At 38.0% G+C, this 23,533-nt stretch overlaps 1 long non-coding RNA gene across 2 annotated transcripts in view; it reads right to left on the reverse strand.

The window, feature by feature from the left end:
- Window positions 1-21,849, reverse strand: part of LOC118895005 — a 38,504-nt gene extending 16,655 nt beyond the window's left edge. For both annotated transcript variants that reach the window (XR_005019807.1, XR_005019808.1), the window contains exons 1-2: window positions 21,765-21,849; window positions 12,300-12,383 (exon numbers count right to left, since the gene is read on the reverse strand). This is a non-coding gene — a long non-coding RNA (uncharacterized LOC118895005). The remainder of the gene's footprint in view (window positions 1-12,299; window positions 12,384-21,764) is intronic.
- Window positions 21,850-23,533: the final 1,684 nt, after the last annotated feature.

A 23,533-nucleotide genomic window follows, 5' to 3' on the forward strand; every position in this document is an offset into this window, starting at 1 on the left:
TTTTACTTCACCCAAAACTCTGTCTGTGAGATTCGATTTGGCACCGGACACAGAGGCCGAGTTTTCAACATCACTTAGAGGCCCCATCTCCAAGTACAGACACACTGGGGGTTAGGACTTCAGCGTGTGTCTTTAGGTGGGAGGAAGAAACATTCTGTCCATAACACACACCTTAACCAAAAAGAAAAAAAAAAAAAAACAGAAAGAGTAAAAGTAAAATGATGGACAAAGCTAAAACATGCTAAACACCAAACAAAACCTAGTGTAGCTATACTAATATCACACAAAACAGACTTTCAGGTAAGAAGCTTTACCAAAGATGAAAAGGAACATTTCACAATGATAAAGATTCAATTCCCCAAGAATACATAATTATTCTGAACTTGGTTGTCTATTAACATAGGTTGAAAATCTATAATGCAAAAATTGAAAAATCTAAAACAAAAAATAGAATATTCACAATCGTAATGAGAGATTTTAACATACCTCTTTCATAACTGATAGAACAAGTAGACAAAAACAATCAGGGCAGAGAAGATTTAAACAACATGAAAGTTGTCTTTAAAAGGCTAGGACCAGGAATTCCCTGGTGGTCCAGTGGTTAGGACTCAGTGCTTTCACTGCCAGGACCCAGGTTTGATCCGTAGTCAGGGAACTAAGATCCCACATGCTGCGTGGTGTGGCCAAAAGAAAAACAAAAACAAAAAAAGGCTAGAACCAAAGCAAAGAAAAAGATAATATTTGCCCTTAGTGACCTAGAATTATTCTAGAAAATATCAGCATAAGATGTGAGGTAGTGATGGGGGAAGAGAACAAAGTGACATGAGAGCATTACTTGTCTGGTTCAAGGGAAACACAGACACTGAAAAGTTTCAGCACTCAATAGAAAAAAAATAAATATGACAGGAAGTTCCCTGGTGGCCTAGTGGTTAGGATTCCGGGCTTTCACTGCCGTGGCCTGGATTCAATCCCTGGTCGGGGAGATCCCGCAAGCCACATGGCCAAAAAAGGATAAATAAATAAATAAATATGACAATAAGCTTAGGCAAAGGAGTAACCACCGTAAGAATGAAAATAGAATGTATAGCTTTTTTTTTTTTAAACATCTTTATTGGAGTATAATTGCTTTACAATGGTGTGTCAGTTTCTGCTTTATAACAAAGTGAATCAGTTATACATATACATATGTCCCCATAGCTCTTCCCTCTTGCGTCTTCCTCCCTCCCACCGTCCCTATGAATGTACAGCTTTTAAGCACAGAGAAGAAAACTCAATCTATCCAATGGAAAGTGGGAAATTGAAATGATATTCACAAACTTCCCCTCTTAAAAAAACACACCCAGGTGGTGAGTTCTGCTAAACTTTAAATAAAAATGCATTTCCCAGATCCACCACTGGGACTGTGTGAGCTTTGGGAGAGGTTATTTTGCCTCTCTGAGTTTTAATTTCTTCTTCTGTAAAAGGAAGTTATTGCACATAAAGAAATTAGCACACATAGGGAGATCAGCTCTGTGCTTTGTGACCACCTAGAGGGGTGGGATAGGGAGGGTAGGAGGGAGGGAGACGCAAGAGGGAAGAGATAGGGGAACATATGTATATGTATAACTGATTCACTTTGTTATAAAGCAGAAACTAACACACCATTGTAAAGCAATTATACTCCAATAAAGATGTTAAAAAAAAAAAAGAAATTAGCACAATGTCAGGGTTAGGCATTCAGTAAACATTAACTACATCTTTTACCATTCTTACTAATTTTTACTATTATTTTTACTACTGTTTCTACTCCCATTATTCATGTTTCTTTATAGTCTCCTGAGTCCCAGACATAATGAACGAACTCATGATAAGCCTATCAACATTTGTTTTAGTTTGACTTACGCAAATAGATATAATTAGATCTTGCAGACATGGGGAGTGTCTCTTTGCAAGATGAGATCCAGACAAAGAAAAGTTTGTGTGAACTCCAAAGTAAGCCAGAAGTAGTACATGGTGGCACCGCTATGCAGCAGAATGCATTAAAGTGTCAGTTACAAAGACCAACTGATTTGCATGTGGAAGTCAAATTCTTGCCCAGTTGAAGTAAGTTAGAACAGCAAGCTGAGAAGAGCTCATTCTTGTCTGTGACTTGCTGGTAGGGAATCAGGAAACACATCACTAACGAGGTGTGTACATCAAGCCCCTACACCCTCACCTCTGTTTAATGGATAGCAAATCTCAATTTGAAGTTGGCTTTGCATATAGTCGGTGCTCAAGAAATGTTTACTTATCAATTTATCAACTTTGGTCCTGTCAATTTAGCAATTTCAATCATTTTATCAACCTGTCAGTTAGGCCATACATAGCTTGCCACTCTTCTTCAGATCCCAAGCATTTCCAAAACTGACTTGTTTATCAACATCAGACCTTCAGACCAAGGAGATCATACTCAGTGGAGTAAAATTCAAACCAGGAGCTTGTGTTATTCATTATGGATGAACAAAAGAAAATATGCTTTTATTATTAGTCTCTACAAAGATATGGTGAACCTGTCCTACCTTTCAGGAACTGTGACTTGAAAATTTAGTGGAATATTTATTGGCAACAAGAAAAATGAACACCTGAAGAAGCTGGAAAATATATCGAGGATAAATGCTTAAGTTCATAGCAAAATATCTGGCAAGAAAAAGAATGTTAATGGTAGTGTTAAATACACAATGGATTCAGTTATGAATTTTCCCATCAAAGTTTCACTTCAAAATACAAACACTGCAGGGACTTCCCTGGTGGCGCAGTGGTTAAGAATCCACCTGCCAATGCAGGGGACACGGGTTCGAGCCCTGGTCCGGGAACATTCCCACATGCCGCGGATCAACTAATCCCGTGCACGACAACTACTGAGCCTGCGTGCCACAACTACTGAAGCCCACGTGCCTAGAGCCCGTGCTACACAACAAGAGAAGCCACCGCAGTGAGAAGCCTGCACACTGAAACGAAGAGTAGCCCCCGCTCGCTGCAACTAGAGAAAGACCACGAGGAGCAACGAAGACGCAATGCAGCCAAAAAAATAAAAAAATAAATATATATATATATATATATATATATATATTTTTTTTTTTTAAACCAGTGCAGACTAGTCAGTGTTTCATAATGGAAAAAAGGCATATCTTAGGAACTAGTTCGGGGAGATATTTTAGTTCCCTTGCTTTGTTTTTCAATTACTCATTTGACTATTTTGTGCACTTCCTTTCCTTGGGGAGATATTCTGAATCTGATCTGATTGTTTTCTTAAACTTATTACATGTGTGCAAAATACTTTTGGTATTTGCAAATTTACAAAATGTTCTTAACCTCAAGAGAAAATAAATAAGTTAGAGAAAATTAAAACAAGGTCCAATCATTAAGCACATTTTTTGAAATCCCTCAAGTGTAGGAAGAATGTAGGTAGAAGAGAACAACAGTCAGACTTGGGCCAGAACCTAGAGAAATCTCTGAAGATGTCAAAAATGATTTCATATGAGTAGTTGTGTTTGTGTTTTTTTCCTGAGGATTTCTTAAAAAGAAGAGTTGGAGAAAAGCATGAAAGAGGCAAGCTTATCAGAATTCAAATTTAGCAAGGATATTTTGGTGTAGTTAGCTTTCCCCAGCCCATCAAGTTACCACCTAGTGATAATTCAATTTCTTTCAAATCAATGGGAAGGGACCCAACCTAGCACTAAGGGGGCATAGAAAGATGAACAAGACTGGATTCTCACCGACACGAACTAGTTAAGATGATGAAACTGGTTAAAAAATTTTAAATAATACTATAATATTGTATAAGATTATGACATAACCATATTATAAAGAGAATTTCCAAGGTCATCTTCTCCCAGAAGTCAAAGAGAGATGAACTCTACTTCTCGTCTGTTTAAATCCTTCTTACCCCTTAGGCTTTGGTCCTACATCTGTTTCATACTCTACAAAACTTTCCAGCTTTCTTGTTGTCAATGCCGCATATGTGATTCCATTATAAATATCCTTTGATTTTTTTTTGTTTTTTTGGAGTATAGTTGATTTACAATGTTGTATTAGTTTCAGATGTACAGCAAAGTGATTCAGTCATACGTATACATATAGTCATTCTTTTTCAGATTCTTTTCTCATGTAGGTTACCACAGAATACTAAGTAGAGTTCCCTGTGCTATACAGTAGGTCCCTGCTGGTTATCTATCTTACATATTGTAGTGTGTGCATGTTAATCCCAAGCTCCTGATTTATCCCTCACCCCTACAACGCTCCTTGATTTTAGTTCTAAAAATCATGCATGGAAGGAGTGTCTTTAGCCCTAAGGAAGCATAACATGCAGGGGCAACAGAGCATAGTGGTTAAGAACACAGACTTCAGAGCCAGATGATTTTGGTATAAATCTCAGTATCACCAGTGTGCAACTTTGGGATAGTTACTTAATCTCTCTAAGCCTCAGTTTCCCCATCTTCAAAATGGGTGTATTAATAGTTCCTACCTCATAGAGTTGTGAAGATCAAATGAAGCAGCAATTGTACTTGGAAAACTAGTGGGCGTAAATATTAGCTACATAAGCATTAGCTATTATTAACATTTGATATAGGTATATTCGTTCATGCATTCCACAAATATTTCCTGAGTGTCTATTCTGTGCCAGATACTGGTCTAGGCACTGAACTCCAACAGTGAATAAGACAGATAAGGTCCCATGGAGCTTCTGCTCTCATCTCAACAAGGAAATGGGTTCCTTTAGGAAAGAGAGTATCAAATACCATTTTGTATCTCCCATGGTGCTTTGCACAAAATAGACAATAGGTGTTTGTGAGGAAATTATAATAAGTGGAAGAAAAAAGACATGCTTCGAAAATCTTGCACTCCTGGGCAAAGAAAATAACAATTATGTATAGACAAACCAACTGTATTCTGCTAAGAAACTCTGGAATCTAGTTCTTTAACATTTCTTAAAAGAATTCCTTGGTAATTGAAAATATAGAGGATTACACGAAGTTTCCACTGTACCATGCCACATTTTGCTCACAAGACAAAGGAATGCATGGCACAGAGCACACTTCGGGCAGGTGAGCCCCAATCACCTTGGGTTTTGTGGTCGTTCAGTCTGAAGCATCTGACTGCCAATTAGAAGGCTTGGCTTTGCTCTCAGCCTTAGAGCCACAGGAGGAAATCATGTGGCCAGAGTGACTGTAAGAGGCCAGGGAGGCCCAGAAACGCCTAGTTAAGGAGTTTCACTTCTCTAAGACTTGAGTTACTAAACACATGTTCACCTAGGACAGTAATTTATTTAATTTTAATTCATTCTTCACAGTAAATAAGAATCAGATATTTTCTTTTTTTAAAAAAAAGAGGGCTTCCCTGGTGGCACAGTGGTTGAGAGTCTGCCTGCCAATGCAGGGGACACGGGTTCGGGCCCTGGTCAGGGAGGATCCCACATGCCGCGGAGCAGCTGGGCCCGTGAGCCACAACTACTGAGCCTGAGCGTCTGGAGCCTGTGCTCCACAACAAGAGAGGCCACGATAGTGGGAGGCCCGCACACCGCGATGAGGAGTGGCCCCCGCTCGCCGCAGCTGGAGAAAGCCCTCACACAGAAACGAAGACCCAACACAGCCAAAAATAAAAATAATAAATAAATAATAAATTTTAAAAATTAAAAAAAAAGAACCTTGGGAATTTCTACTCTAATTATAAAAATATGTTTTGTTCATCGAAAGAAACTAGAAGCTATAACTTTGCACACCTACACAGACTTTCTAAAGAGCAAGTTTTGAGAATTGTGGAGAAACTTAGAGGGAGTTTGCAAAAACATTGGCCTGGGAAATCAGGAGACCTGGGTTCTAGTTTTGATTGCAATTAAGTAGCTGGTTGAACTTAAACAAGTGAAATAACATCTCTGGACCCCAGCTCCCACATCTATAAAATAAGAGCTCTTAGGTGCCCCTTCCACCTCTGATTTAAGTATTTATTAAACAATCATGTACCGTAGGCCCATCTCTTTCACACGGTAGTGAAAACAACCTTGTATGATAGTTGCACTTTACAATGAGGAATTTAAGGCTCAGAGAAGCTCGTTTATTTACCCAAGGCACAGGATACGGGTCAAAGGTGTGATTTAAGGGTATCTTCTGATTCTAAGTCACAACCTCTTCTTACCAAACTACAGCTGCCTTTAACGTACTGGGGTATAAAATGGCTCTGGGTTGGAGAAGAAAGAAAGTTTCTGGTAACAAAACTTTATTGCCCACTTGACCCTTTTACCCAGGGTTAGCTCTGCTCTGTCACTTCCCTGTAGGAAAACCTCTATGCTTTACATTTGTGAAGTGAATAGTTTAAAAAGTTGAGTCTTACCTAGAGATGGTCTCTGAGTTTCACTGAATGGACATTCAGAAGATGTGTTCTCAAATAAAGGCCTTTGCCTTATTTCCACCTGTGCCCCAGTGATGGTGGAGAAATGTAATCAGAAAACAGGATGGCATGTAGATCAAATCCAACCATAACAATCTCCCAGGAACCATCAGACATAGTCATTGTGCCAGTTATACCAACAACTCCAGCAAAAGTAAGATATCCACCCATTCTCCCTGCTAAAGGGATAGTCCCTTAATTACCACCCAAGTTTGGGGCAAAGACCTGTCCTATGGCTGGCCAATCCATAGTCTTGTCGTTGGACTACAATGTGGCCTGGCCAGTAAATGCTTATCCAGACCAGAATGCCTGTTCTAGGAATCTGAGTAGTGAAATACAGAAAAAGTAGGTCATTTGGTAGCCATAGAGAAGGTACTGGATGTACAGTGTCTTCATATGGACACATGGTGTCTTCATATTAAAGTTGGGCACCCAACAAAATACATCAGGAGCTGGGGTACCGGTTCTGGCCAGGCAGGTGGGGCCTGCTGAAGGTCCACAGCCTCCTCCCCATGGCTGTGCTCCCTAGGCAGTTCCTGGGCCTTGGCAGACGATGGCCATGGCAGTGCCCACATAACTGTCCTGTGCATCCTGGGTCACTGGTCCCAGCTGTGGTCCCAGCCCCCACTTACCCACACCAGAATTGCAGCCCCCAGCAGATTACCACACCAGTTCCACAGCCTGTGAAAGGAGATGCGTTCACAATGCAAATGAAAGCCATGCGTGCTCCATCTGGGCAGAGGGAGCCGGAGCCAAAAAAAACACTTAGGCACCCAGATCGAAATGAACAGACCCCTACTTCTGAGGATCCCAGGCTTGTGTTAGGTTCCAAATTATTTCCCAGTTCCTGTTCCATTATCTATAGAGATTTTTCTACTGTGAACCCTGTGCTTGGGTTTCTGAGAGACCATTTTTCTAAACAATATATGTATACTGCTACATTAAAACTTTTTTAATTATTGGAATAGATGACTCTCTAGTCTTTACAACCAAAAGAGCTGAATAAAACTCTGCACAATTATCTTAGTATACTATATACTACTAAATTCTATTTAGTAGAATAGAATTCTATTTAGTAGAATAAAGTCTATTGGGTAGAATAGTAAACTATTTTGTTATACTGTACACTACTAAATTCTGCTATGTTAAATAAGATGGAAATTAGTAGGGATTTGGCACCTGGTTTGCTGATTTCAAGGCCTAATTTATTTGCTGCATTATACTGCCTTGTCATTCTTTGGGCTGATCGGACTGGCTCAATGATAACCGTTGAGAATCTTAAGAATTCAGTAGGACATACCAGAAAGAGACATCTAGCACCATGCTTTATCTATCAGCCCAAAGATCACATTCTTCTAAGGCCAATTCCATATTCTCTGGGAGAATATGGGCATTTTGGGCATTTGGTTTTAATTCACCTATACCTTCTATACCAATAAGAAGTTTTTCCAAATGTGATGAAACTATATGTAGAAATATGTGTATTGATTATTTATGAAAGTAATAAATATTCTCACAGTAGGTCAAGCAAGCTTCTCTTTAGAGAAATTTTTTGGCCAATAAAGTTGAGTCAAAGGGTTTCCAACCTCTGACTTATTCAAGGCACTCAGCCCTGTAAATTTCATTTCCATCAAGAATAATGAGCTCTGCATGCCTTAGAAAAGAACAAAACACTTTGTTCTTTCCCTGAATTCTGACTCTCAATGCCCCTACTGCATCTAGCTCTTCTGATGCTCATAGGAACCTTCTTCACATATTTTAATTTAATGTTAACATTTCCCTCATTGGCTCATTAACTGCCCTCCAGTGCAGGTTAACCAATGAGCCCCGAAAGAGGTCTCCTGTTGCTCTGCAAGGATGATGAGCAATTCTCACCCTGCACTTCAGCCAACAAAAATGTTGGGCCTTTTTACAAGCAGCAGAAGTCCCAGAAGGTCACACAGTTCCATGGCATAATATATGCAGAAAAAATAGTAAAAAGTTTTATGGCTCTAGGAGAGCCAGCTGGTCTCAGAAATGCCCCAAGGCAGGTAAACTTGCCGTGTCCTCACTCAGCCTCATGCCTTGACAACGTTAACCAAGGGCACTTAGACTTGAAGTGCTATTTGGGATAACCCCTTGCACCAGGTTCTTCATAAGTGCATTTATATCTAATTGGTGTGTTATCTAAGAAATCAGGAGAATTATTTATTTAAAACATAAAAGCTAAGTTCTTTTAATGAATGAGATGTTTTTATACTCTTGGCAAGCCAAGAAATATACGTTCCACTTTTCACTAGGAAAGAAACAAGACCTTTTGCCTATAGAATTTCAGTTGGATGTTAGCCTCTGGTAGCTGACTTCCATCCAATCCAAGTATTCCTTGAAAAGCCTTCCCTACTTCCTGAACATATACCACAATGATAAGTGTACACAAGGATATTATCAGAAAGTGGGGAAACCTCTTCAAAGGTTACCATTTCATTACAGACCCCTTTAGATGGTCAATACTCACGCCAAGCAGGAGATACTGGGTGTGGTAGCCCCTACAAAATACAGGGGAGAACTGGAGGTAAGGAAGGATGATCCAAGTAATTTAAGGAGAAATCCACCCACTAAGAATCATTTATAACATTTACTCACTTACTGAAATTGTAATGTTTGTATAAATTTCCTTAATACATAGATTTGCTCAGGTTGAGGGTCAAACCATGAACATCTTGTCCTAGGTGATATTTGGCACCCCCAAAATGTCATGGAGTGCCCAGAAGGCAAAGTCTTTGCCTTTTATCAAATATTCATCACTTTGCTTTTGCATTTATGTAACTATATATGTATGTGTATTAGGAATATGTGTGTATATATATAATGTATATATATATATACACATAATATATGTATATTACATAATATATATGTGCTGATATATATACATAACACATATACATGTACATATAACATGTATTCTTTATGCATAAGTATGTATATATACATAATATATGCATTGATATACATTACATATATATTCTTAATACACACATGTATAGTTTTTTCTTCACTGAACTCTAAGGTAATCATCACCCAAAATATAATTGCTTACAGATTCTGTTTAGTTTCCTAAGATTCCTTGATCCTACAAACATTAATCTGGTCCAGGAAATTACACTGGCTAGATGCCTTTATGAAACATTGACTGGATTTCAAAAGAAATTCTATTTCTTCAGAAAAAGAAAGATACGATGTCCATGGGGTCTTTGGGAGAAGACAAAAAAATCTAAGTGATTCAAAACTATCGTTACTGCCTGCAGGTAAAAAGGCATATGTATCCCAAATGTCGAATCTGATTATGGAGATCAGACTCTAGGAGAATGTGACTATAAAAAATGGAGATATTAATTGTAAAACGTATTAAATGTATATAAATAAACCTATTAACTCTCGACTGCATTTGCATATTCATTACTCAATAATACATTAATCGGCATGTAAATAATCTATATCTTGTTAATTACATCATTAATAGCACTACCTGTTTAGAGCAGCACTATCCAATAAAAACATATGACTCACCCATATATATGTAATGAAAATGTTTTCATTTCCCAATCAAAAAGTAAAAAGAAATTGAAATTTAATACTATATTTTACCTAATATGTTCAAAACAGTAATGTTTCAACATCTGATCAATATTTTTAAATTATTAATGAAATATTTTACAGTCTTTTTACAATTCATGGTGTATTTTACACTTGCAGCACGTTTCATTTCACACTGGCTGAATTTTCAGGGCTCAGTAGCCCCAGGTGGGTAGACGGTGCAGGTCTAAGCGTGCTGGATATTAAAGGACTGCACACTATACCCACTACCATCTCCCCCAGCTTTCGACTGGGGGCCAGTACATGTTAGAACTTTAACTTAGCCTGTCTTTTACATCCACCATGCTTGTGTCTTTAGAGGTTCGAAATAGGGTCTAAAGTTTAAACTGTTTTTAATTGATATTAGTTGTACCACGTTAAGAAAATTAAATCAGTGGTAATTGATGTATTATTTCCCTATTGCGGCTATAACAAATTACCACAAACTTAGTGGCTTAAAACAACACAAATCTATTATCTTATAATTCAGGAGATCAGAAGTCTAAAATGGGTTGGCAGCCTTCCTTCTGGAGGCTCTGGGGGAGAATCCATCTCCTGGCCATTCCCAGCTTCTAGAGGCCACGTATGTTCCTTGGTTTGTTCTCTTCTTCCATCTTCAAAACCAGCATCTTCAAATCTCTCTCTCTCAATCTGACTGCTACATCCATCACCACATTTCCTACTCTTACTCTGACTCTGCTCCCTCCCTCTTAGAAGGAGCCTTATGATTACATTGAGCCCACTTGGATAATCTCCCTATCGCAAGATCATTCATTTAATCACATATGTAAAGTTCCCTTTCGCCAGGTAAGTTAAAATTGTCACAGATTCTGGGGATTAGGATGTGGACATCTTTGGGGGACCATTATTCTGTCCACCACGATTGAATATATGCAACTCTGGCCTACAGGGAAAATTCTGTCACAACACATTTAGTTATGACATAGATCTACATGTGACAAAAACTAGCTATGTCTTAGATAGCTGTTTCAAGCAATATTTCAAAAGCATAAATATGTAGTACAATAAATATTAGACATGTGCTCGGCATTTGGTTTTGATTAGTAGGATTTGGCAGTTTCTAGAAGTAATTTAAGCTGGAAGCTTGTACTTTTTGATCACCTTCACCCAATTTAAAAGGTACAAAAGGTCAAAAGGTGCAAACTTCCACCTTAAATTACTTCTAAAAACTGCCAAATCCTACTTATTAAAAACAAATGCCAGGCATTTAAGTTCTGGGATGTAATGTACAACATGATGACTATAGATAACAATGCTGTAGTGTATATTTGGAAGTTGCCAAAAGAGTAGATTTTAAAAGTTCTCATCACAAGAAAAAAATGTGTGACTATGTGAGGTGATGAATGTTAACTACATTTATTGTGGTGATCATTTCCCAATATACACATATATCAGATCATTATGTTGTACATCTTAAAATTATACAATGTTATATGGCAATTACATCTCAGTAAAACTGGGGGAAAACAGAAGTAATTTACATTTATGCTCTGATGACTTACAGAAAGTCAAGATAATAAGTGCCTGAGTCAAGACTGGAGAGAAAAACTCCATGTGTATATGAGCTATTTTTTTTTCTTTTTTTTGGCTGCATTGGGTCTTCGTTGCTGCGCGCAGGCTTTCTCCAGTTGCAGTGAGCGGGGGCTACTCTTCATTGCGGTGCGCAGGCTTCTCACCGCGGTGGTGTCCCTTGTTGAGGAGCATGGGCTCTAGGCGCGTGGGCTTCAATAGTTGTGGCATGCAGGCACAGTAGTTGTGGCTCGCGAGCTCTAGAGAGCAGGCTCTGTAGTTTTGGCGCATGGGCTTAGTTGCTCTGCGTCATGTGGGATCTTCCCAGACCAGGGCTCGAACCCGTGTCCCCTGCATTGGCAGGCAGATTCTTAACCACAGCACCACCAGGGAAGTCCCTATATGAGCTATTTTAAGCTGCTTTTCCAAATTTGCCAGGGCAAATTTTCACTCACATTCCCAAGTAATTAGTGCCACTTCTAGTATAAGTGAGCCATAAAGGTATACTCTCTCACAAGAATGTAATAAAGTTCCTGAATAGGCCTCCTATTCTTTGCTAAATTTATGCCATGAAGTAGAAAACATTTTTACTCAAAACAACAAATATTTAATGAGAATAATATGAGGAAGGCATAGGGCCCAGCTCAGAACATTCCATAACTTAAACTATCAATTCAACTTTCTTAAGAATAACAACTACTTTAAGAATTTCATTAGCAATCAGTATAGGCAAAAATGATAATTTTACTTACAAACTGTTAATTGATCCTGCTGGAATGCTGTCCTCTTAAGGCTCTCTCTTCAGCTTAACCATCTTCTGAGGTTCTATTTATACACTGAAAGAGGCAGTAATTGAAAGTGTAAAACATGTGTTCCTGAACTGCCTGGAACACCACCTGAATTCCCCACCAGACCCTTTGTGTGTGCTCTGGCTCCAAGTATCTTGTCCTTGGGGGACATATTAGTAAGCTAGGGCTACCATAACAAAATATCACTGACTAAGAGACCTTAAACAACGTATTTCTCGGAGTTTTGGAGGCTGGATGTCTGAGATCAGGGTGCCAGCATGGTTGAGTTCTGGTGAGAGCCTTTCTCCTGGCTTGTGATGGCTGCCGTCTCACGAGGTACTCACATGGCAGGGAGAAAGAGAGACAGCAAACTCTCTGATGTCTCTCCTTACAAGGACATTAATCCCATCATAAAGGCCTGCCCTCTCATGACCTCATCTAAGCCCAATTATCACCCAAAGGCCCCACCTCCAAATACCATCACATTGGGGATTATGGCTTCTACATAAGAATTGTGGGGAGGGGGCACCACAATTTGGTCCATAGGAGGGGATGTGCAAGATCCAGGCAAAGAAAAGTCTCAGAGTGACGGTACATGTTCTGGCAACCACAATCAAAGTCAGCTCTTCAGTCATCCTCCAGCTCTCGTGGGGACTTCTTCCAGACTGGGGACAAAGTAAATGTGATTACTGCTAAAAGCTCATTTCTCCAGATCTCTAAACATGGCTTCAATGTGCAACCTCCAAAGGGTGTTTTCTACCCAAAAGTGTAGCTTTGCAGTTAAACAATTACATTCTTGAAATGAGGTTGTAACAGAGAAGAACAAACCTGACTCCATATTGGATGTATTCCTTTAGCTCTAATCTTTGTGCTCTGTTGCCTGTGCTTAGTCATGCTGGCTCTGCACCTTTTGTAAAAGAAAGTTGCCTATAGCCTGAAATATACAGGATAGCTCATTCTCAAGGCTCTAACCTTTAAAGGTACAGTAAGTCCCCTACATATGAACGAGTTCCATTCTCATAGCACATTCGTAAGACCAATTTGTTTGTAAGTCCAACAAAGTTAGCCTAGGTACCCAACTCACACAATCGGCTATATAGTACTGTACTGTAATAGGTTTATAACACTTTTCACACAAATAATACATAAAAAACAAACACAAAAAATAAAGAAAACATTTTTAATCTTACAGTACAGTACCTTGAAAAGTACAGTAGTACAGTACAACAGCTGGCATACAGGGGCTGGCATCGAGTGAACAGGCAAGAAGACTTACTGACTGGAGCGGGGAGAGGAGGTGGGAGATGGTAGAGCTGAAGGATTGTCAGCAATAGGGGATGGAAGGCAAGCTGCAATTTCACTCACATCCTGGGCTTGAAATAAAGATACTGTACTACTGTACTCCACACAGTACTGTAAAGTACACAAAAGCACAACCACTTGTAGAGGATGCACGCACGTGACAATGTACTCCAGACATGTGAACTAATTTACATGATTGGACATGGGAACGCAGGTTCGCATCTTTGAAAGTTCACAACTTGAAGGTTCATATGTAGGGGGCAATGTATAACACTTTTCCATTCATATAGAGAAAAAAAGTTGCAGAACAAAGAATAATTTGTCTTGCTGGAGGTTTATAGGAACATTGTGACCAGACCTACCGTGGACAACCGCAAGAACAAAGAATTACAGCACCAAGAAGTTTGCAACAATCAGTCACACCCCCTCCCTTTTAGTATAAAAGAAGCCTGAATTCTAACTCAAGTAAGATGGTTCTTTGGGACACTAGTCCACCATCTTCTCAGACTGATGGCTTTCTGAATAAAGCTGCTATTCCTGAACTCTTCTCTAGATTTATTGGCTTGTCATGCAGCGAGCTGTACGAGCTTGGGACTCGGTAACAATGTCGAGATTGAGTTTTCTTGAATTGACATCTCTACAGAGAAACCAAAAGCCTAGGTAGGAATATGACTTTCTTACCTAACCTCACTTTAAATAGAAATGGATAGGGTAAAGTTTCATAAGCCAGGGGAAAGATTCAGTTTATGATTCCTAAACTAAAATATCACTGTGCAGAAAAGAGAAGTGAATGATGAGTATGAACGATGATCATTTTCATGAAAACTTAGTTTCAAAAAGACCCTGAATTTTATTCATGATTTGTCTTTTTTTAAAAAAAAGGAAAGGGTAATCATTAACCACAGAGATTAACTGGAAATGTTGTCTATTTCTGTGCTTTATCCTGTATAAACACAATGTAATGATGACTTCTGTTGGGAATTTCAGGAAAACATGACTTAAGACTACAGCAAGGGTGCCATTAAAATGTGAATATTAACTTTCCAATAATTTCTAGAAATTGAAATGGAATCTGTTTGGCAATAACATGACATTTTGACACCAATGAAAATATTTTATGTGGTTATGTAAGTGATAAAAATGAATGTTTTATAAAAATTTACCCAGAAGGACTTATAACTAGGAAAAACAGTCATAATTAACAAGATTTCATAAAGTACACAGCAGCCAAAGATAACTTTTAGACCAGCTGAAGGTGATGAGGTCATTGCTGATCCTAAGTTCATAAGATCTGAGCACATGTAGAGATTTTTTAAAGCACTTAAAAGAATTAATTTTCCAATATAGAGAGGCTGAGAGAGTCTCCCTTTTCTACGTGACTTTGCATTGTGCCAAAGTAATGGAATTGAATGCACACTTGAGCTTTTCTAGCAGCCGTTCCTATGGTGCAGAAGTAAATGTGTCAACCCTACCAGTACCAGCTGGAAAAGAGACATGAGTGTACTATTTCTGAATGTATTATGGAGCCTAGATTTTGTTTCCAGGGTAGAATGTGTCCAAAGCAACCAAGTTTAAGAAGAGGGTTGTGAAATTATCCAGTGGATGAGTAACCATCTTAACAGTTCAACTGGCTGATGCAAAAAGAGCTGTATTGGCAGGTAACCATACCGCTTACTGTGCTGGCTGTGTAGTATTGGAGAGATTCTTTTTAACATTTTTAACTGAGATTTTTATACCATGAGAATATTAACAACAGCAAGGTCAGAAGAACAAAAACCAATTCTGTCAAGTATATATATATGTATTTTTCAATATGAACATCATTGATCACTAAATTTATAAGGTCTACTGAGGATTTTTAAGTCAATAATAATTATGATAATAGTAATAATAATAGAAGGCATTTCATTAACTAAAACATGCTTATCTTTGACTCCACATTTAACTGTAATTTTCATTAAAATATTTAAAATTATACTTCTAAATCTAACCAATAACAAATATATATATTTTAGTGTGTCATAGTTTGTTTTTTACAGCTATTTTAGATTCACAGCAAAACTGAATGGAAAGTACAGAGTTTAAATACACCCTCTTCCCCTACACACATACTGCCTGCCCACAATCAACATCCCCCACCAAAGCGAGATATTTGCTACAATCGATGAACCTTCACTGACACATTATTATCACCCAAAGTCCATAGTTTACAATTAGGCTTCAGTCTTAGTGTTGCACATGCTATGGGCTTTGATGAATGTATAATGCCATGTATCCACCATTTTGTATCTTACAGAATAGTTTCACTGCCCTAAAAATCCTCTAGCCTCTGTCTGTTCACCCTCCTTCCCCACTAAACCCTGGCAACCACTGATATTTTTACTGTTTCTATAGTTTGTCCTTTTCCAGAATGTCATATAGTTAGAATCATACCATATATCACCTTTTCAGTTTGGCTTCTTTCCCTTCAAAATATACATTTAACTTTCCTCCATGTCTTTTCATGGCTTGATAGTTCATTTCTTTCGAGAGCTGAATAATATTTCATTGTCTGTGACGTATCACAGTTTATATATCCACTCACCTACTGAAGGACATCTTGGTTGCTTCCAAATGTGGGCAATTATGAATAAAGCTGCTTTTGTTTGGATTTAAGTTCTCCATTCCTTTGGATAAATATCAAGGATTGCTGGATCATATGGTAAGAGTATGTTTAGTTTTGTAAGAAACCACAAAACTGTCTTCCAAAGTAGCTGTACCATTTTGCATTCCCACCAGCAACATATGAGAGTTCTTATTGCTCCACATCTTTACCAGCATTTGGTGTTATCAGTGTTTTGGATTTTGGCGATTCTAATAGGTGTATACTCATATCTCATTGTTTTAATTTGAGATTTCCTAACTATACTTACTTACAATCTGTATGTCTTCTTTGGTGAGGTGTCTGTTCAGATCTTTTGCTCAGCTTTTAATTAGGTTGTTTGTTTTCTTATCCTTGAGTTTTGAGTGTTCTTTGTATATCTTGGATAACAGTACTTTACGTGTCTTTTGCAAATATTTTCTCCCAGTCTGTGTCATAGTGTTTTAAGTGTAGTGAACAACCCTGAAAGGTTGATGCTTTATGAAAACAAACAAACAAAAATTTTTGAAAAGAATTCTTTTGTTGGAAAGATTTAGAGTCATTCTTGAAGATGCACTAAAAATGATCTATCTTTGACTCATGTGTTATTTCACTAACTACTAAACTATAGTGGAATTAACTTAAATAATCTACATAACCCCCTTACACCAAGAGGAGACTTGGAAACTAATCAAGGTTGGTTCCACTCTTGGATGTCATGAAGAGAGCCAGCTGCAACTTGTGGTTTCTATTAAAATGCAAGCCAGGCTAAGATGAGACAAGAACCAGCTAAATATATCTTGCCAGAAAAAAAGAGAAGATATTCTCTCTTATGTAAGAGGCTTATACCAAAGCCTTTTTAAGAGTAGAAATATACCTTGTTGCAATATGGTATTAGACTCCATTGCCGCTGAGAAAAAAGAATTCTCACTAGGAAGATGAAATCAAAATGCCTGACTAAGCATTTGATTTTACTACCATACCACCAATACCACCAGTAATGATGGAACCAAATATCCTTAAAATAACAAATGTAAAACATCTCTGAAATAAGAAGGTATTATCACAACATACCAGAAAATGCAGGGAATCCCCATGTATCAGTGAGGGTTTTGTTGCATACCATAGGATCTACTCTAATTAGTTCAAGCTAAAAGGAATTTTTAAAATACGATATCCAATGGGTATTATAATCATTGAAAGGTTTAAAGAAGATCAGCTCTGAACTGAACTTCCAGGAACACCTCCTAAAGGCACATTACAGAACTGAGCTACTGGCCCTGCCACAGTCAGGAAACCATGGAATCAGGAATCAGCTGCTGCAGCTGCTAACTGCAGACTCAAATCACATACACCCCCATCCACAGCTGCAAAATGAAGGAACTGTGCTCTGCCTCTCAATACCCATGAAGCTAGAGGCCTAACACTGAGAATCCTGTCACAGTTGTTGCAAAAAAATCAAACTCCTCTACAACTCAGCTTGCCAGCAGAAATAACACAGGCAAGAAGTCAGCCTCTACATCAGAGTGTTCCACTCTTCCTTCCAGAACTTACGTGGTTGTAAATGATTGGTGGGATTTAAATCACATCTAAAACTGGAGCTTCAGGGGAATCTAAAAAATGTAGTTTTTGAGGGTTGCAGCCTCAGTAATCCAGGAAGACTTACTATAAGGAAGATGGAAAGGATACAGGGAGTGAGGTGATACAGTGTCCCACTCATCCTAAAAAGGGAGCAGGAAGGACGTGACTGCCAGAGGAAAGTCAGGAGTGACCAGAGAACGCCAAGTGTACAGGTTGTGGACACAAGGAGTTGGAGGGAATCCTGGAGCAACCACCAGGGTGGCTGATTCCATCAATATCAGAGCAGTAGGCAGGCGATTTCTAACTCCCCTCTAACTCCCTCTGTTGAGTAGATAACAGACACAGACTGGAGTACTGGATATGAGTGTTGGGCCAGAGGCCATGCTTAAGAGAAACAGGGAGCTCCACTTCCTTAAGAGAAGTTACTGGTATGCTCTGCCTGGCAGCACAACTCCTCATCTTCTCAAAATCCCTGGAGGCTAACTGTGGTATGCATACTGCTTTCATACGTAGGCTAACAGAACCTCAGCTACAAAGATGAGCATGCAACCGAAAATTAAACACCTGAGGTAAACAAACACCATGAAAGAGAAACATACAACATAATGAAAAAAGGAAACTTCACCAAATTCGAATTTATACAGCAAACAAATGGAAACTTCAAAAAAAAAGTAAATAAATCTCAAAGGGATGAGAATAGATATTGCCTCCATGAAACAAAAGATTATTATTTTTTAAAACCCTATACTAGGAAGAAAAAGGCTTACCAAATAAAAATCTCACTAGAGAAGGCAAAAAGCAGAATATGTTCAACTAAAGAGAGGACACGTTAGCTGGAAGCCAAAATTTCCCTCAAAATGGCAGAGATGGTGTAGGGAGTGCTGTAGTATGTCACCCAGATTCCCCCTTAGGGACCAAGGCACTCCACCACCTTTGGCTGCTGACAGCTCACAGCCAAGTCTCTCTCCAGGAATTGCCCTTAGGAAAGAGAATTGCCTGCCCAAGGTTATATGTCCTTTCCCCAAAGGCACACAAGTCCCCTTGCTTGAATTTGGGACAATCTGAAGGGTCATCCCAGCTCCAGAGCTCCATGTAAGGTCAGCTGAGGCCTTGGTTGCAACTGCATCATGGCTCAACTTCTCCCTTTTCCCTACCTTGCCTCTCTCCCCCTAACAGATATTGTTTCTTAGAGAACTTTGGCAATAAACTTCCTGTACACACACCTCAGAGTCCATTTCAGGTAGCCCAATCTAAGACAGATTGAAAGAATAAAAATAAAAAGACCTGAAGACATCTAGGTGTATCTTCATCTATATGACTGGATTTCCAGGAGACAAGAACAGAGAATGAAGGAGAGGGAAAATCAAAGAAAACATAGAAATACACTTCCCAGAACTGATGGAAGAAAGACTGATCACATTGAAAGAGTCCACCAAGTATTTAACAAAATGAAAAGTATATATACACATATAGTATTAGTCGGTGTTCTCCAGAGAAACAGAACCAGGATGTGTATATATAGGAAGAGTTCTATTTCAAGGCATTGTCTTGCACAATTACAGAGGCTGACAAGTCCCAAGATATGCAAGGTGGTCCAGCAAGCTGGAGACCCCAGAAGAACTGATGTGGTAGTGCAGGTTCAAAGGTTATCTGGTGCAGAATTCCCTCTTGCTCTGGGGAGGTCAGTCTTTTACTCTATTCAGACCTTCAACTGATTGGGTGTCAGCCCACCCACACTGGGGAGAGCAATCTGCTTTAATACAAGTGAACTGATTTAAATATTAATCTCATCTGAAAACACCCTCACAGAAACATCCAGAATAAAGTTTCACCAAGTTTCTGGGCACCATGGCTCAACCAAGCTGACACATAAAATTAACCATCACACATATAGATCTACTTATGGATATGCATCTCCTACCTTGAGTCTTTCAGAAAACCAAAAATATACATTTCCAGGGCCAAAATTAAATTTTCTATAAAGGAATAAGACTCAGATTGGCACAACATCTCATCAGCAGCACTGGATGTTGGGAAGACACTGGAGAAATATTTTCAAAATTCTAAGGGAAAATGATTCTCAACCTAGAATTCTTTATACACACAAACTACTTCTTAGGTTGAAGAGTAAAATAAAGATATTTGGGGTATTACCATCAGTAATAATTAATAAAGGATGTATTCCAGCTAAATATGAGTCCTAGGAAAAAACATGGGATACCATAAATATGTGGATCAGAGAGCCAGTAGAGTCATTAAATTAAAATCACTGTCAGCTGTTTTTAAAAAAAATCAAAAGTATCATCTAAATTCTCAGGTGATCTCAACATGGGAAATGGGGTTGGGAGACATTAGGAGAAACAAGTGAAAGCATGCTAAAATTTTTATCTTTATTAAGAGAGGATATGATGCTGATCAGTGGGAACACCGCGAGATCATAATGTCTTTGTGCGCATGTGTGTGTTTCAAAGTTTAAGGGTGAAAAAATTACAGTGAAAAAAGGACAAAGGCATAGTAAGAAAATGGAAACAAAAAGAAAGCGGTGTTGTGTTCTTAATCTTAAGCAAGGTTGAATTCACAACAAAAAGCAGTAAGCAAGACAAAGACATTTTATAGTAAACATAATCCTCAAATAAGATGTATTGATCATAAATATCAATGACCCAACTGGTATATCATGAAAATTCAAAAACTACCAAAAAATATATAAGTAGACAGAAGCATGCTAATAATGAAAGACTTTTGATTGCGTCGATTATAAACAATTAAATCACTTCATTCAGGCCATAGAAAATCAAGTAGATATAAAATAAGATTCTAGAACATCTAATGACCTAACTAGTAAAGTAGATCCAATTAATATAGTGAAGTCTATACTTTAAAACCAGAAAATAAAGAGCTGAGAGTGGGAAAGACATTACTAAGCACAATGCAAGAATCAGAAACTTTAAAAGTAGATTTAATAAATATTTTAAAATATCTGCATAGCAAAAAATACTGAAAAACAAAATCAAAATGCAATAACAAACTGAAGGCAAATAATTACCAAACATATGAAAAACTTTCATGTAGTAGACAGCTCATGTTTTTTGCCCAGCATCTATATCAGTACCACAATTTTGCTTTGGTGGATCATTTTGGCTCTCTGGGTGTGGTGGGCCCACCCCCTCCGGGTCCCAAGAGAGGCAGGGAGAGATCATGTCATCTACCTGGTCACAGGATCAAGTCAATCATTAGCACATGACCTATTCGGAGCCAATAAGAAAGAGCGAATGATAAGGACTTGTCTGTGTAAGCAACTGGAAAAAAAGACTCTTCCACTGAATTTGGTGGCATGAAGCTGTAAAGATGCAACCATCTTGGTACCAAAAGGAGGATTAGCCTGAGAATGAAGCTGAAGAGGCAAAACTAAGGAATGAACCCCAGAGCCATATATTGGTGCCTAAATAGATTAGATAGAAGTAATCAGTATTCTCAATGTCTTTAAATATATGTGGGGCGGGGTGGTGGGCAGGCAGAGGATAAACAATTAGAAGAGACTTTGAGGCTGAACTTTGATATGTAGAAAACTATGCAAGTGAAAAAGTACTTATCACTAGGTGTTGTGGGTTGAATCATAATCCCCAAAAAGACATGTTGAGGTCCTAAACCATCCACCCACCCTCACCTCTGTGTATATGCCCTTATTTGCAAATAGAATCTTTCCAAATATAATCAAGTTAAAATGAGGTCATACTAGAATAGGTAGGGCCCTAAATCTAATGACTGGTATCCTAATAAGGAAAGATTTGGAGATACAAAGACATACAGGAAAGAAGGCCATGTGAAGACTAAGGCAGAGATGGGCGTTACACTGCCACAGCCAAGGAAGGTCAAGGATTGCTGGTAACCCCCAGAAGTTAGGAGAGGCAAGGAAGGATTCTTACCTAGAGGCTTCATGGAGAGCATGGCCTATCCAACACCTTGATTTTCAGTTTCTCACTTCCAGAACTACGGGAGAATAAACTTCTGTTCTTTTAAACCCCTTAGTTTGTAGTAATTTGTTATGACAGGCCTAGGAAACTAATATACTGGATAATTATTAACTTTAAGGAAAAGCAAAAAGTTGTACAAGAAAGCAAATGTAACTAGTATATTACACATCTGTTTTGAGTAGCATTTATATAAAAAAATAATGTAAAAAAATCATGGTATAATCATATTGAGAACATGGGGAGAGAGGGGGTGGCAATTACATTTGTTTATTTGAGGCAGAAGAATTAAATTCTTGCCTTCTATCATGAGAACTTTACCTCCTACTATGGGAACTCAACAGATAATGCTAAAGTTGAGAAATCAAATAATATCATTATAAGCTTGGTATATAGAAAGATGGGAATAAATGGCAAAGAAACAGCTAAAAGTTGAAAATGGCCACCCCTGGGAAATGAGACATGAGAAGTTGGGTGCTGGGGTGTTAGAGTGGATGGTTTTTTCATAATAAATCATGTAGAATTATTTGGTCTATGTATGTTATCAACCTTGGTAAAAATAAAAACAAAACCAAAGAGGAAAAATATGCAAAACTGAACAATTCACAAAGGAAGAAACTCAAATGATGAAAATATGAACACATGCCTAACCTCAGTTAGCAATTAGAACAATTTAATTTAAAATAAACAAAAAATAAATCTAACAATATTAAATATTAAAATCTGCCACAAAGAAGTGGCAGAAATATAAATAAGTATAATTAGCTTGGGGAGAAATTTGGAAAATTGAAAATGTCAAGTAAATTTTAAAATGTGTACACATTACAACCCTGCTGATCCACTCTGGGTTGAATGCCAGGAAATGTCTGTAAAAGACCAGGGAAAAGCCATGTTTAAGAAAGTTGATTACAGTGTCGTTCATAACAGTGAAAACCTGGAAAAAACTAAATGTTTACCAATTGATATTTATCCATGCCAGCTAGCAATTGTTTTATAATTTCAAAAAAACTATGTGGCAATTAAGAGGAGTAAATTAACTTTATATACCAAGACACAAATCTCAGATAATGTTGAGTGAAAAGGAAATTTGAAGAACAATATGTCCAACCTATCACCAGTTACACAAATATGAAAATACATAAGCCAGATGTTGTCTATGAATGTATGAATAAAAGCATGAAAACATGGGTTAGACGGATCCTAAATCCATGAAAGAAGTTATTTTGGATTGAGGATTACAAAATGGAACTGAAGGTGAGTACAGAAAGAACATCCACTTCACTTGTAATATTTTAGTTCTTATATTTTAAAACTATTTTAAGGAAACATGAGAAAATACTACCAATTGTCAGTTCTGGGTGGTGGATATTCAAGGTTTTTAAAAATGTTATCCAAGTACTTTGTATTTTTATTTCTCAAATTTAAATGTTTTAGTGAGAAAGAAATTTCAAAAACTGACTCAAAGAGAATGCAAATACCTGAATAGTCTAATAACCTATAGAAGATTCCCCCAAACACCAGAGAACCACCCACTAAAAGCACCAAGCCCAATCAGTTTTATGGGTAGTTCTACCAAATGCTCCAGAAACGATGTCCTAAGGAAGCATAACCCTGATACAAAAGAGAGCTAGATCCTTAGCATTTCAAATTCAACAGTGTATTAAATAAAAGAAAAATGCATCGTTTTGCTTGAGTGAGGTTTGTAAAAAGAGAGCATTCATGAT

Source organism: Balaenoptera musculus, chromosome 4 (genome assembly GCF_009873245.2).
Source record: "Balaenoptera musculus isolate JJ_BM4_2016_0621 chromosome 4, mBalMus1.pri.v3, whole genome shotgun sequence".
Classification (NCBI taxonomy): domain Eukaryota; kingdom Metazoa; phylum Chordata; class Mammalia; order Artiodactyla; family Balaenopteridae; genus Balaenoptera; species Balaenoptera musculus.